Source organism: Ooceraea biroi, chromosome 7 (assembly GCF_003672135.1).
Source record: "Ooceraea biroi isolate clonal line C1 chromosome 7, Obir_v5.4, whole genome shotgun sequence".
In the NCBI taxonomy this organism is placed as follows: domain Eukaryota; kingdom Metazoa; phylum Arthropoda; class Insecta; order Hymenoptera; family Formicidae; genus Ooceraea; species Ooceraea biroi.
The window spans coordinates 7,651,803-7,666,978 of record NC_039512.1 but is presented as its reverse complement, the minus strand read 5'-3'; the positions used below and the strand labels follow the sequence as shown (position 1 = coordinate 7,666,978).

At 35.4% G+C, this 15,176-nt stretch overlaps 1 protein-coding gene across 1 annotated transcript in view; it reads left to right on the top strand.

The window, feature by feature from the left end:
* The window catches only part of LOC105279271, a 101,089-nt gene that overhangs the window by 1,764 nt on the left and 84,149 nt on the right, over positions 1-15,176 (top strand). The gene's annotated exons all lie outside the window — the stretch shown is intronic.

The following is a 15,176-nucleotide window of genomic DNA, read 5'->3' as shown; positions in this document are numbered from 1 at the left end:
AATAATCGATTCATCAATTAAACGGCACTCGAAAGTTTTACTCGTAATTTCTTCTTTCTCTTATTTATCTTTAACGCAAACAAATATTTAAAGGATATGTAACATGTTGACTATACAGCTAAAACTTTTATAACTATATAGTAAACTTCTCTGCAAATTTACCTCGTAAGAACACATGACAGTTCCTACTGAGTGCATAAAGATGTACAACCAGTTCTCAAAGTTTCTTGTAAACTTGTTACAAAGATAATACACATCTGACAGGTGTTTACGAAGAAGCTAAAATGTTAATAGCGTCTACTTGCCTAAAAATTGACGTAAAAGATACAAAATTGAAGTCGAGAGCCGCATAAAGTATTTCGTGCGTGGTTGAAATGAAGTTGCGACAAACGTCGCCGCGTTTCGAAGCAGAGTCGATATGTAGCACATAGCGAGGAACTCGTATGAGGGAGATCCTGAACGTGTTTGCCTTGCTCGCGGAAGCAGAAAGCGAGGTTAAGGAGGTGGTGCTTTTTTCCTCTTCCTCCCTCGATTTCCTCGCTGTACCCATTCGTGGTAATCGATACCTGATCGTCGAGACGTAACTCACCTTGCGTGTGATTGTTCGCAAATGAAAGTTAGAGTACTTTAGCGTAAAATTTGTCAGAGCTTTACGAAAGCATTATAAGTTCCAAGAAACGAATATTTTCGCACAAATTAGCGAATTATTACGTTCAGCAAACATTGGAAATTCCGTGCATTATTTGCTATATAATATCTAAATAGTTTTGTTACCGCAGTGCAACAGATAGATGTAACAAATAATGCAGCGGATATTCCTGCATCATTTGTTTCAGTATTCGTGTCTGTAAACTCTTTAAAACTTTATGAATTACATTTTGTGGTCAGATTGCCAATATTGCATCAATATTGGCAGCTATGCTGTCACTTTTGTCACGGCAAACGTCAGTTGGAGGTCGTTTTTTTTATTTTTGAATCGATACATTGTATCGTGCTGCATCATTGGAGTCATTCCAAGAGAACATCGATTTTCGGGCACAAGGCTTTCCATCACAATAAAATGAGAATAATAGAAGCATGCGAGTACTGCGAATAATTTACTACGTCTCTGTTTATTCGTTGCTGCTGCAAATTGGTGTTCGTTGGCAATACTGTTGATCTACTGACGTCATGAGCTCTCGATATCAAGAAACTTGAAAAAAGAGAGCGAGAGCGAGAGAGATTTTCTATAGAACAAAATTGTCTGTTATTTAATAGTTTCCAACAAACGATAGCTCCCATACATTTCGCGTGTTTCATTTTAATTTAGGTCAATTAGTCATCTCAAAATATACGAAATTTCACAAATTGAATTTTCGGTCAAAAGGAGCTCATATCACAATAAGGTTTTCATTCTTCATATTCTTGGTTGACCTATTGAAGACTTAGTCTTCTCTCATTTTGTATTGCTTTTGTATCGTGAGATAGCAAAAAGAGTCTTACCGAGTCTCGAGACCTTATTCACTTTTTTTTCATTATAAAACCAGTAAACGCATACATGCACGAAACTTCTATAAATCTGTATACCTTCTGCCTTTCTTTTAAAGAGTACGAAAGCGTAGCGCGTTTGAGCTAAATATCAAAGTTGATACGTGCTTAACGATCATTTTTATTCAGTTAATCAAGTTTTTAAGGCTCTATTTTTATACTATACATAATCAGCTGTGCGTAGGATGCAGGAAACAAGTGCAATATAAAATTTTATCTAGCTTTTCTTTTTCATAATCCCACCATCCAGATAAATTAGTAGTAGCGTAAAATTCCAGACTCCGTGCATTTATACTTTCCTCTTCTTATATCAAGTGAGTTGCGGAGAAAAAGAGAGAGGAAGTCGAGGCAAAAAGCGAGGTAATGAGCACGCGGATTCTCAATTCTAGCCAATTACTTACTGTGATTGTCGACTCCGCTTTGTTTGTATGCTGAAAAAGAGTTCATCGTCTTTTGCGTCGAGGGTTTTGCGCTCCTCGATGGAACATGCGAATCGATACGCGTCTTTCTTTTCATATAATCGAATCGAATCGTTCCCCGCGAGTAAGTTTTCTTGTAACTCGAAATGAAAGAGTTAACAAGTTTTCCGTTTTACGAGACTGTTACCTCGAGTTCTCAATTCTATCGACGATCCGCGAAACCGATAATTATCTTGATCCACAGGATTTATCTTGACATCTGTGTAACTTGTAGAACACGGGGCGCAATGATGTTTGTCGAGAGAAAGAGAGACGGGGGAGGGGAGGGAGCGCGCAATTTCCGCGCCAAGTACGCATTGCAAACCGTAGTTGTGGCGCGAGTTTCTCGCGCAGACTGTTCGCGACTTCCGTCGTCGCGGTTAACTGTCTTTCGTCATTACCAGTTTCCAAGGAACGACGGCTTTCATGCACTCTGCATGGCTCGTAGTCCATTCCATTTTATGTGAATCTCACTTTGCAATACCTCTGACACGTTATGAATTGTATCTCGAAGCTTAGTTTACTCTCAAGGCTTATATTATATATGTATCTTTTAACTATATTTTTTTACATATATTTTATATACACATATTTTTACATATTTTGTATGTAGTTAGAAGTAAATTGAAATTAATTCTTTATCGACAATGAATGAGATTTTTGTATTTGATCGTTCCTCAAATGATAAATGATTTCCTTTTAAGAGGAAAAAGCTTTATTTACTTAGATGATGAATAAGTTAAATAATTACTGCTCTTTGTGTATACGTGCTAATTGATACTCGATTCTGCAAACGTAATTCAACCGAGAGCTGTTTATTCGAGAATTGCATTGCGACGGCGATTCTCTGTCTTCGCAAATGTGCAGGATGCGTATTATTATTCTCTCAAGCCATACCCATTTGTACGAAGTCGGGAAAACGCTTTCCTCATCCTTTACACCTGCAAATGTGGTGGTGTATATAACAAGAAATCCGCAGCTCAAAATGCTATTTTTCATGATGTCTGTAGTTACGAAACGTGAAAAAGAAATTTTTTCTACATATATCTATCATTTGTATGCCAATTTTTTATATATTTTTCTATCATTTGTATGTGAAGTTTGTTTAAAGCAAAGCATTTCTTATTTTAATTATCACAGCAGTATAAAAATTTCATGACGTATCTTTGACATTCAGATTTTGTTATCTCCCTTTATTTTTAATTCAAAATTCCTGTAATTTCATTTAAGTTCACAACAGCATTTAATCACGACGTCTTGTGATAGAAATGGTTGATGACATCGTGTCTAGGGAAGAAATTTGGTAAATTATGTCGGAGAGATCTCGCCGTCGTTCGTCCTAAACGTGTGCGAGTTGCATTCCGTTGTAATTTCGTTGGCAACGTGTGCAGTTTGACTAATGAAGTATTCGTATACGAGACACGAATCATAGATGTGGATAATCTCAATTTCGCTCTCTAGAACTCGTAACTCGAGATGTACACGTCACACAGAGATTATGGAGCCTTTTTCACAAAACTTGGCACACCAGTGTATGGAAATTCTATTAGTCTTTGTTTGCTAAAATGATTAACGATGCACTCTCTAGCGTACATACAGATCCATATTTACGATAGTTGAAGATATCGAGTTCCATCAAGGAAATAAATGATTGATTATACAGCGACACAATGAGGAAATATGAAATGACTGATTATTAAAGCAATACGCAGTGAGACGTAAAATTGTTGATCTCGTTAGGATGCTGCGTTTAGAATAACAAAGATTACTTGTTGAAACTATTAACGCACTTAAGAGACTCGAATGTTAGGAAACTCGACTATCATGTATGCTCGACTATCAAATAGTTGACAAACTATTTCCCTGACAGTTTCCGTGACGTAGTTTGAACCTGGTTTAAATTGATAGCAGGGATGGAGTAGGGATAGGAACAAATAAGCGATTGATTGCTCTCAAGATCTACGATGTTTCATAGTTAATTATCCTTATCGCCAATGATCAAAAATGGGAACATAAAACATAAATGGGAAAATTTAAATCTTAAATTAAAATCCGCACGAGCGGCGAAGTGAAATGAAAATTTTATGCGCTGTCGACGATTACGCGTATCGGGCGTTATGCAATTAATTTCGATTTTCGTACACGCATTCAACGCTCATTTACACATTTAATGCTCATTCAGTGAATGTATTGAAACTTATTAACATATTATTATGAGTTCTCACGTAATACGAGAATAATTTTTCGAATCCACACGAGTAATAGTTAAAAACATCCGGTATGAGATGAAATATTCTCTCATGCTCGTTACGAAAAACGTCTTATAATTTAATTTCTACATTTCAATAGTGTATATCAATAGTTTCAGCAAGAAATTATGATTTTCTCCGCAATAGAATATTTGTATTAGGATCAAAACAACGTGGAATATTGCGACTATTCTATTATATCTTTATTTTTTGCGCTCTTACTGAATGTAAAGTAATAAAATACTTTGTTTTATTATTAAAAGAGTTATTGAGAAAAGATATTTATATATTTGACGTTTTAAAAAGGCATGAATTTGTTATTGCATAATATGAAACGTGATATTATAACTGCTATTATAAATTGTTTTCGCTTCTGAACTGCAGGAATGAGTCGTGCTAATTTCCTACATTGTATCGTTCTACACTGCTCTCCTTCATCGCAGTAAAATATCTGGCTGATGACTTCTATCTAAAAAAGTTCATTTAGACGCATTCAAAGTACGATTTGATCTTCTGAATATTTGTACCGGTTTCTCTCTTTTCGAATTTCCTACATAAGAATATTCATTAAATGAATATTATTCATTTGCTTTTTGGTGATAAAAATTGCGATGCTTGCAGAAAGGATAGCATTTTTTGAGCTTGTTTATTGACAGTTGACACTATCACATATAAAGTCACGTACCTCTTCTGCTCACATTATTAACTTTAATCAAAGTAATTAAGTTAATGACCTTTTTTAATAGTTATTAAATATGTTTAAATAAATAATCTTTTCCTTCTTTTTATTTTTAGTATTAATATACTAAGGATAATACATTGTACAAGTAAATTTTATATATTACGTGCGTTTGCATTATGCATGGGTTGTACCTTTCATACGCATATGCACGTTGCATCTACGAACTAAAGGCTCAAACTGACGAGACAGGAAGATGAGCCTATATTAGATAATTTTCATGTCAAACGCCTGCCGTATATAACGTCAAAATGTCACGTTAGACCTGTTTTCCTAAAGACAGAGTGAATATTGCGTTGTTAATAGCTGATTGAATAAAACATTTTATCTGCTAGTTCAGAATATCAAGCGATTTAAAACGATAGTTAAGTTATTTTCAATGTAATAAAAAATTGGAGGCTATCGAAAGATCAACTTTTTTAACATTTTGGAATAATTAAAATTTTAAATTGCACATTTTAATTTATATTTAAGCCAGAAAATGTATAACTTTGATAATTTATTTATTTTTTATTGTTGAAAATTATTCAGTTATTAATTTCTTTCATGTTTTTACTCGTTCACTGAATTGTCTATTTGACGTTATTATTTATGTTTCTCATTTCTTACTTCGTGGATTGGATATTTTTCATTGTTAAGTTAATAAATCTTGTAAGTTGCGCAAGAGTTTTGCGTCGTTTCTCATGTATTAAGAATCGATTTTAAGTTAACTACGTTCGCAGGTCGTAAATCGCGATCATATGCGGCGCCTGCTCGTGACACGCACGAAAACAGGGACGATAGTCCGTAAATTGCTTCTTCCACTTTAAATCTGCGACAGCGTGGTGGCTGTTGGTTCGCTTTAGTGGTTGTTATCGAATCACCCCCACGATTTCGGTCTTATTTTGCGCCACGTTCGAAATAGATTTGCCTCGAGAAATTCGTTACGTCGTCAGCGTGAAAGGAAAGCCATGTTCCGTTAATCGCTTGATTGCTTCTTTGTCTCAAATACAATGTATACGTTCATTAAACACAGACAATATATTATGTAACGATCTTAATACGATTCTGATAATAAAAATAATAAAATCATGATGATTTTATTATTTCCATCTTTTCATCACATACATCTAATGTGTTTTTATATGGTTCACATATTTGTTGAAATTTATCCTTTTATGCGTCTCTGATGACATCCAATGTTGAAAGTGTTTTATTTGACGCTTGTTTTATTGTTATTTTTCATGACCGAGTCTTATATTGGTACAACGGTAATGCAACTTCCGTCGACAGTCAAACGACAAAGCGTGAATTTTATTTCTTAGCCAAGGCGAGCAAAATATCATTCTTCTTCTTTCAGGATGTTTTTCGCGGTGAAAAACTGTATTTGCATAACGTAAATTTATGGTCGCTTTAAAAGGGTATCGCGAGGATAGGGCGGACAAACACATAAACGGGCAACTAGCGAGAGATTCAGCATGGTAAATCTTTGGATATGGCTTCCTCCCTCTCTAATACCGTCTACATTTCCTGCGTTGTTTTGCATTCGTTCCTTATAGCGGGATTCTTTTTTGCAGGCAGAACGTGCACTTTCGGCTGGCGAGCACTCGAATCTTGTTCAAGTGTCCCGTCATTTGCATGGCGTTGCACTTGCAGAACTCCTCGTCGCGCCTCGGCTTTTATCTCGTGAATAATAATTAAGGCGCTTGAACGTTTGCAGAGCCTTATTTATTTCGCGCTTCATTATTATTGATTGTGAGATGAAACGGTCGTAAATCATTTATGTAAATCTATTTATACAAGTCTATTTACTCTCATAATTTCATGATGACTGTGTAATTCACTTACTACTGTATCGTCGTTTTTAATTTGTGATTCCAGATTCGTGACCAGAATTATTACTTTTCTTGCCCTATTCTTGGTAAAATGAAGGGTAACTGTCATTACGCGTTTTTTGGAAAACGTCGATAATTCTGTGAAATAAATGGATTTGTCATCTTTCTCACGAAGCTGTGATATATGAATGAGACGAACAATCAAATACAGGCATACGATAAATATATAGATTTAAAAAAAATAAAAGTAAAGCTCCGAGGGGCAGAAAGAGATGGATAGAGCACGCAATTCGAGAGGATTGATTGAGGGAAATTTGAGCTGGTAGCCTAATGGACTGACATTAACGGGATATTTCTGCTAACATCTACCATTATGTGAACTGATATATAGAAGGCATATGTCGATAATCTCCAATTGTGTATGGTGAATATTTTACCGACAATATTAACAAATTATTATCTGAGGAAAGAATAATATAGACTTTTAGAGATAACATAAATAAAAGTAATGTTTTATTTAATTTAACATAAATAAAATTATGTTAAATTTAATTTATATTCAATCTCACGCATACACGGAATTATATTGTACTTGCTCAATTACCATTCTTAATAATTTTAATTCGAGTATATTAAACTTTGTTTTTAATGCTGTCAAAAAATTATCTTCTAACACTCGTACTGAATTCAGTCAATCAAGTGAATTTTCCAGGCTGTGCAAAACTCTCAGCATTATTTAATCGATGATGTTAAGTTCATCCGGCAGGTCGATGAGATGTGTGTGCGTGAGTTTATCGATGCATCAGCTGCATCTCTATGTATGCGCTGTCTATTTTTATATTCTCACCTACACGTGTGACGGATTTTTTCCGCCTGTCGGCCGAGTTAACGGGTGGTGCAACGAGAAAGCGTATGTAACCGCGCGCATCGGAAAGCTTTTTAAATAATGCGCGGACTAGAAATTATACGAGCTCGGCTAATGGCGTCGCAACGGCCAGTATTAAATCATGATACCGTGTAGAGCTGCTCTATGATGCTGGATTATCGATGAAGTTCACGGTGTACGCGGCTGCTAAAAAGTGCATGAAGCTATTATGAAACGATCTTTTAACAAATGCAGGTTTCACAGAGCTGTGTGAGATAAAGTAGGATTAATTGACAATTTAAAATTGTAGAAATTTTACATTGTTTTAAACAATATAAAAAAATGGAAATTGAGCTTTTTATGGTATTTTCTCTTAACTTAATTATCACATATATAAATTTTAAATTCTGCAGCAAAAAGATGCAAATAAATCAAATACGATATAATGTTTGGTTTATTTTATTAATACAATACAATTATAAGATATTATGAAGATAACTGGTAACTGGTGTGCCGTAAGAAGTATGCGGTTTAGACATTGCCTTAGTTGCTCTGTTTCTTGCATACGCATTATTATATCCATCTCTGTACAGCGAGAGAGGAGTTTGTTGTTTCGCTAGTGTGCGGAAGGCTGATCTGTACGACTCGAACAATGCGCTTCTCACACATATGTTCACCAGTGTTCGCGTCGTTAGCGACTGCTTAGAACACACCGGAACTGCACCATTCGCTGTAGTTTGCGGGCAATTTCATTTTCAGTCGTGGAAAATTTATGCAAATCGCCGGCCAGAGTCGAGCGGGTATAATGAGTTCGCGCGGTATCATCCGATTTTAGACGGAGCGAGAGAATGTAGTTACCTCTCCGATCCTGAAGAGCAGCGAAGATAGATCATAACGGAAGGAGAGCTTTCGTTACTATGAAAACATTAGCTCGCAAGAATAATAATAAGAATAATGGGCTCGTACAGATACGTGCACAATCTGATATTTCGAATCTTTCGAGATGAACGACGAAATCACGACGTGATTTCTCAGTTAAAGATAAACAGAAGAAATTGTAGTGAATAATTTTGTATCCTATCCGTTTTTAATATAATTCTCGCATGGAAGATTAATTTGTTGTAACAATTCGATTTAGACGCAAAGTAGATAGAATAAATTCTATTGACTGCTTTGAAAATTTATCGAACATTTGCAGTTGTAATTGCTGTAATTATGAACAATTCGAATATAACAAATAAAATGTCATTATTAAAAATAGGGGAATTTACTTTATTTTTTATTACTTAATTTTTTTACTTGGCCCTTGTATTTTATTGCAGTTTTATGTCGTAGTTTGCATTGAAAGTATAGCTGCACATGTTCTGCGATGCATCTGGTCGCCGAGATACCAATTTTATAGCGTGCACTCGACGAAACTCGTAATTAAAGCGCCGTAATTAAACCGCCGTAACCAAAAGGGTGAAAGAAGAAATCTTCCGCCTTCCTCCCTTTGCGCATGCCAGACGCACGGGCGACGATTAATGTGATAATGTTAACACAATTCCCAGAAGAATCGCTGTTAACAAAACGAGGATAAAATTGGTCATTCTAGAGGAACACAGAATACAACGACGCTTTTAGAAGTTTATTCTCGTCTAGCAAAGGTTACAGCATTTACAAAGTTATATTACATTACTCATAGTTATACAAGCTTATTTTTGGGGGAGCATACTTGTAATTATTTAATGCACGAAGCTTGTATTTCGTGGTTAAAAGAGCTTGTCAAGGCGTACATTAACAAATTACGTTATAATCAACGAATGAAAGTACTTTGTTACGCCACAAATAATCCCTCCTGTCGATACGAAGTTTCAGACATAAATAAATGTACATACATAAAACAAGATCAAAAAGCTACGTAACGAGATAGCGAGGTATTTATTGACAGTTGCTTCGATGCTATTCAACACACGTTTGTATTATTTCCGTAAATATTACACTGTGTTATTTTGATAATTATTCCGAACTTTATTATACAGGGTGTCCCGAATTTAAATGTCCAAACTTCGGGAGCGTGTAGGGGATGATAAATGAAAAATAAAAAGTCCTTTAGAGATATGCTCGTTTTTACTTCGTTTTGGAAAAATCGCAAAAAAGAAAACGTAGATTTCATGCAGCAATGACTCGTCGTTCCGGCACTCTTCTGTTTGGAAATCGGCGCGCATACTCTCGCACCGCCTCCCTAGCATTACCGTCACAGAAACCATACACGAAAACCATATCAGCATATTCAAAGATAGAATATGTACGCGGCATTGTGACAGGAGTAATTCACTCGATGGCTTCTGATGAGTAACTGACGAATTTATAGGAGAGAAGCAAAAATGTAAACAAAAAAAGAAATGTAAACAAACAAAGGAAGTGCGAGAGTATGCGCGGCGCCGATTTTCAAACAGAAGAATTCCGGAACGACGAGTCATTGCTGCATGAAATCTACGTTTTCTTTTTTGCGATTTTTCCAAAACGAAGTAAAAACGAGCATATCTCTAAAGGACTTTTTATTTTTCATTTATCATCCCCTACACGCTCCCGAAGTTTGGACATTTAAATTCGGGACACCCTGTATATGTAGCACCGCTGATACATTTATTTTAATATGTGTTTAACGATGCAGAAAGTGCGAATTTATCGCACAGATGATGTTATATGATTAAAAATATATTAGCACAAATTATATTGGAATATTATAAATTCTATTAATTCGATATTTATTTAAATAATTTTTAATCTGTTTTGGATGTATAATACATAAATGAGGTAACACTAATAAATAAAATAACGTATAATGATATTAAATAAGAAACAGATTTTAAAACCTTTAAGTTTTTAAATAAAACGGAACTTACTTTCTGAGGAATATTTGACAAATGTTTTTATCTATTCACTTAGTCAAATTTAACTGATTAATGAGATCTTTTTGCCATTAACTCGTTATACACTTCACAGTAATTGGCTGTAGAGTAAAAATTAGCTTTCCTATGAGGAAAGAAGGTACTCAACGCACTCCTGGTGCGTTTTCAACTTCCGTTAAGCTTGAGGGCACGCATTTACCCCTTTTATCGCAGGATGCCCGAGAATGCAAAGCACCAGCGTCGTTTTCATCCTATTTTTTTCTCTTCACACTTTTTTCGTTAAAAAAACGCGGACTGGGTCACGCCGCTCTTGTTCGTGGCTGGTAGGAAGTAGTTAAAGCCATCCACACACGGACTTCCCTTGTCGCGATCATCGCTATGTCCAAAAGGTGAGGTACACAAAGTTATCTCACAAAAGACAGCTTATTGTCTCATTCAACTTTGTAAAAGCTTTGCAACTTTAATGGAAACAACATGACACGCTTTTTTCCACTGACAATATTTAAATAATAAACTGAGTATCATGTATTGCTGAATAATACAGATACAGAAACTAAAATCGTATTTATTTTTGCAAAAATATAATTGTTTTATCGTGAGCTTTAGAAAATAAGTATTGTATGTCAGTTTGAATAAAAATCTCATACATTTTTAAATTAGTATCATACATTTTTAATTAGGAGCGAATAATTATGAAATATTATATTTTTAGCAATATTTTGTTTTTATATTACAGTTTGTCATTTGTTCAATTCTCTTCAAACGAACTCAAAAAATGTATAATATTATGAGATTACTTAAGCACTATGTTCAAATACTTTTATACGTTTATTTGTCTTTTTATGGTGTTTGATGGGTGGACCCTTTTCAGACAATTATTCCTACGGGATATTGAGAGCTTTATGGCGAGGCTCGTTGTTATTCATACTACGAAGGATTCAAAGGGATTCGAAGGCCAAAAGACCTTGGAATTGAGGCATACTTGTTCGAAGTCTTATCCAGTTTAAATTTATTGTTATTATTTTTTAGAGAAAAGTGGAGAGACTGGATGAGATGATATCAAGGCAGTGTCGTTACGATGGTGACGATACTTGCGGTTGCACGTGACGGGCGGCTGATTAAACCGGAAATTTTTCGACGTCCTTTTTATAGAGAAAACGCACGAAAGTGGGTCAGATAAGCAACGATATGGATGGGATTACGTGGGATCCGAGAATCGATCTGATGGTTTCTATTAATCGAAGATCCTCTGAATTCGTGTTGTGTGTGATCGGCTTAAGGCTTGTAAATGGAAGACCTTTGTAGCAAACATTGAATTTCGGGATTGATATATTGATATATTTAAAATTATTGCAGTCCAATTTTAATCCGTGATATGTGACATTATTAATTAAATTCGCACGCGTCATTAGAGAACATCGAGGTATTTTAGCATTATTGCAGCATGCAGAGGTGTTTTTGCATTATTAAAATGGTATTATCACGACCAGCGATATATCGATATGTATGACATTTTCAGTCTCGGCATATTTGATTGAATTATTGGATGTGTTTGTTAATAATTCCGATGGAGTTCAGATAAACCGTTTATTCATTTATAAAAGATGGACAGTGTAACACAAGGATTTTTATATTTCATTTGCCAAATCAAATATAGATTGTACGAGAATACGACCTAATAAGAATAATTCTCAAAAAATTAATAATCGTTAGGAATTGCATTAAATAACATTTTGACAGCTTTAATCGCTGTTTTTCAATAAACGTCAATCCAAGTTTCTCAAGTCATGATGGCAGAATCTTTAATGTATTGAATAATTTACGTCAGATAAGGGGTAGAAATTTTTGCTCGTTACCCGTACAAAGTTAATAGTAACAAACTTCAATGGCTGTTATGAGAGAACCTTCAGATTATTTACTCAGATATTATACTTCATCCTGCCGTCATTAATTTAAAAGAAAAATGAGATAGTTATGTAATTCTTATCGCGTAACTTTTAATTAAAACATAGTTTGGGCGTATTCCTTCGGGACTTGAATCAATGATATAATGATATATGATGAACATTTTAACTTTGTGTAATATATATGATTAATTGATGGAAAAGAAAATATGTGATAAATAATTATAATTTGTTAAATCTCTGCTAAAGAGTCATATTTCTGGTTTATTTCAAAAATAATAATTTCTAAGTTTCAGAAAATAACTGGTATTACTTGGATATTCGCGTAAGAACAATCAAATAGCGACGTCTCTTTAAAACCGCCGTATGACTGCATTAAGATTCCTCAATTTGAATAAAAATTCCGAACATGACGGGTTATGAGCGGAATTAAAACACTCGGGAAAATTTATAAAACCAGGTTTTGCGTGCAAATTTCCGTCCCTCCATGCGCTTTCGTTCGCGTATCCTTTTTCGCGCAGAGTTACTTAAAGTTGTTGGTGTATCTGCAGTCCCGATGCTTTTTAGGACGGGCCCTAGTTTAAACAAATCAACCACCGTCTTATTGCTGAATTAATTATTGAATTAAATGCCGGAAAGAATTACTAAGGACTGTCGCAGGAGTCATTTAGCTTTGTATGAAAAAGCAAGTTGTAAGAATCTTAAACTTAATGTAGATAAGTCTTTAATAAGATAAGATAAGATACGTCTTTATACCAATTACCTTATATCCATATCTTATACAAGTTTGTAATATTTTCTTTAAATTGTCTCTTCGAGGATAGAAGAGGAGTATTGCTTTTCTATGCAAAGTAAAATATTGACATTCTTCACCTAAGGTTAAGCGATAGTGATCGTCAACAGTGTACCATGTCGTTGGTGATCGATCGGTTTAATCCTGCACACCGTCGTCGAAGGGATTAAATCAAGGCGCGACTAATTATAGGAGGGGAAATGCCAAATATTGTCAGCGACGTGCGCATTGTTTGGGGTGATGTGTACCGATATTAAATTCTTCTAACAGTCGTTTCCGTCTATGCGCGAATTCCCTAGATTACTTAGATTCCCAGCGAATCTTGCTGCTAAGGTTTTGCCGTTTATTCCCTTGCTGCTGGATGGAATATTCGGTTCTGCAGTTTCGTGAGGGATTCTTCGGAATTTCGAAAGGGCGATTTTCCTACTCTTAGTATTGCGCTTAATACATCAAAGAAATTCCGACAAAGCGCGGAAAATAATTTGCGATGGATGTCGTGTGGAAATATAGCGTGCATCATGTATATTTTAACGCGCTTATAAATCGATATTAATCGTATTCTTACTTATTTTATTTTTACAACATTAATAATATTACAATTTTAATATTTATTATAATGTATTATTGTAATCTGGTTTCAATAATAAATTTGTAGATCTATAATTGTTTTATTCTTTTTATATATAATTTTATGATAATTTTCTATAATAAATATCCAATTATTTAAATTTTGCTGTAAAACAAATTGCAGTAAAATGTTCATGTAATTTGCACGCGTTAGACGAAAATCGGTTAGACGGAAATTTACACGTTCGATTAGTTACGAATGGAATTGGTGCAGTGTGATGAAACGCCACCGCTATTCGTCAGGCTTCGACTAGATTTGCTGCCGCTCGTGTTGGATCAACTTAATGTCGGAAATAAATCGCTCGATCGTGCCTAATTGTGGCGGACGCTCGTGAATTTTTCGCGCTTTTTCGCCGTGTAATCTCGACCCGCCGCCGCCGCCACGCCGGTCCACATTTTTCAATTAAATTCGCGCCGTGAAAATTGGCTCCTGCTGGTGCCGCGTTGCGAAGTACCCGAGCCGACAAAAAGCTCTATTAGTTGGCTAATAATGTAATGTAATAACGTGTAATTCCAATGAGATGTAATAATGTGTAATCTCAATTAGATGGCCAAATAAAAACTAATTGCAAATTGCAATTTTTATGAGTTGAATAAATTTTGTATATTTCGAAGTCAAGTCAGGTTCCGAATGTCGCGCAAAAGTATCAATTTTGTTTTATTTAAGATTAATATCGGTATTGTCATGTCATGCTCAACATAGAATGTCCGAACGAAATCTCATTTTGTTGATCGTCACGTAGCTGCGTTTGTCACAGCGACGACATCGACGACATGTCGTCAGAGCAACATCGAAGGGACACGAAGGAAATTGTCCCGCTGACGCCAACACGGACATCGTCTTTCGTATGGCGTTCTTGCTACACTGTAACGTAGCAATTTAGTCAAGGTCGTGTGTGAAGACGAGTAAGCGCGGTATAATGACTGATAATAAATTAGTCGGCCTAATGATGGGGAGGGAAAGAGAGTACGGGGGAGCTGTGAGTAATTTCGAAGCCGGGATCATTTTTCTCTTCAAGTTCGGTGAAAGTTCGCCAGGGACACTTTGACCCGCATCGTCGACGTGCGTTTAATGCCAAGAAGAGCAGCAGCTGTCTGACATGAAATTTTATTTGCTTAATGTCAGGATAAAAATTGCCACTAAATATGAACTTCCGCCTCGTGATAAATCTATGAATGATACTGGATGCTGCGTGGCATTCTTATTTTTGTCGAAGATAGGTAAGAATATTATCAGGAAATTATTATTAACACATGATTTGTGCGTGTCGTTACAATAACATCGTAAACTCCGTGAGGCTTTAAT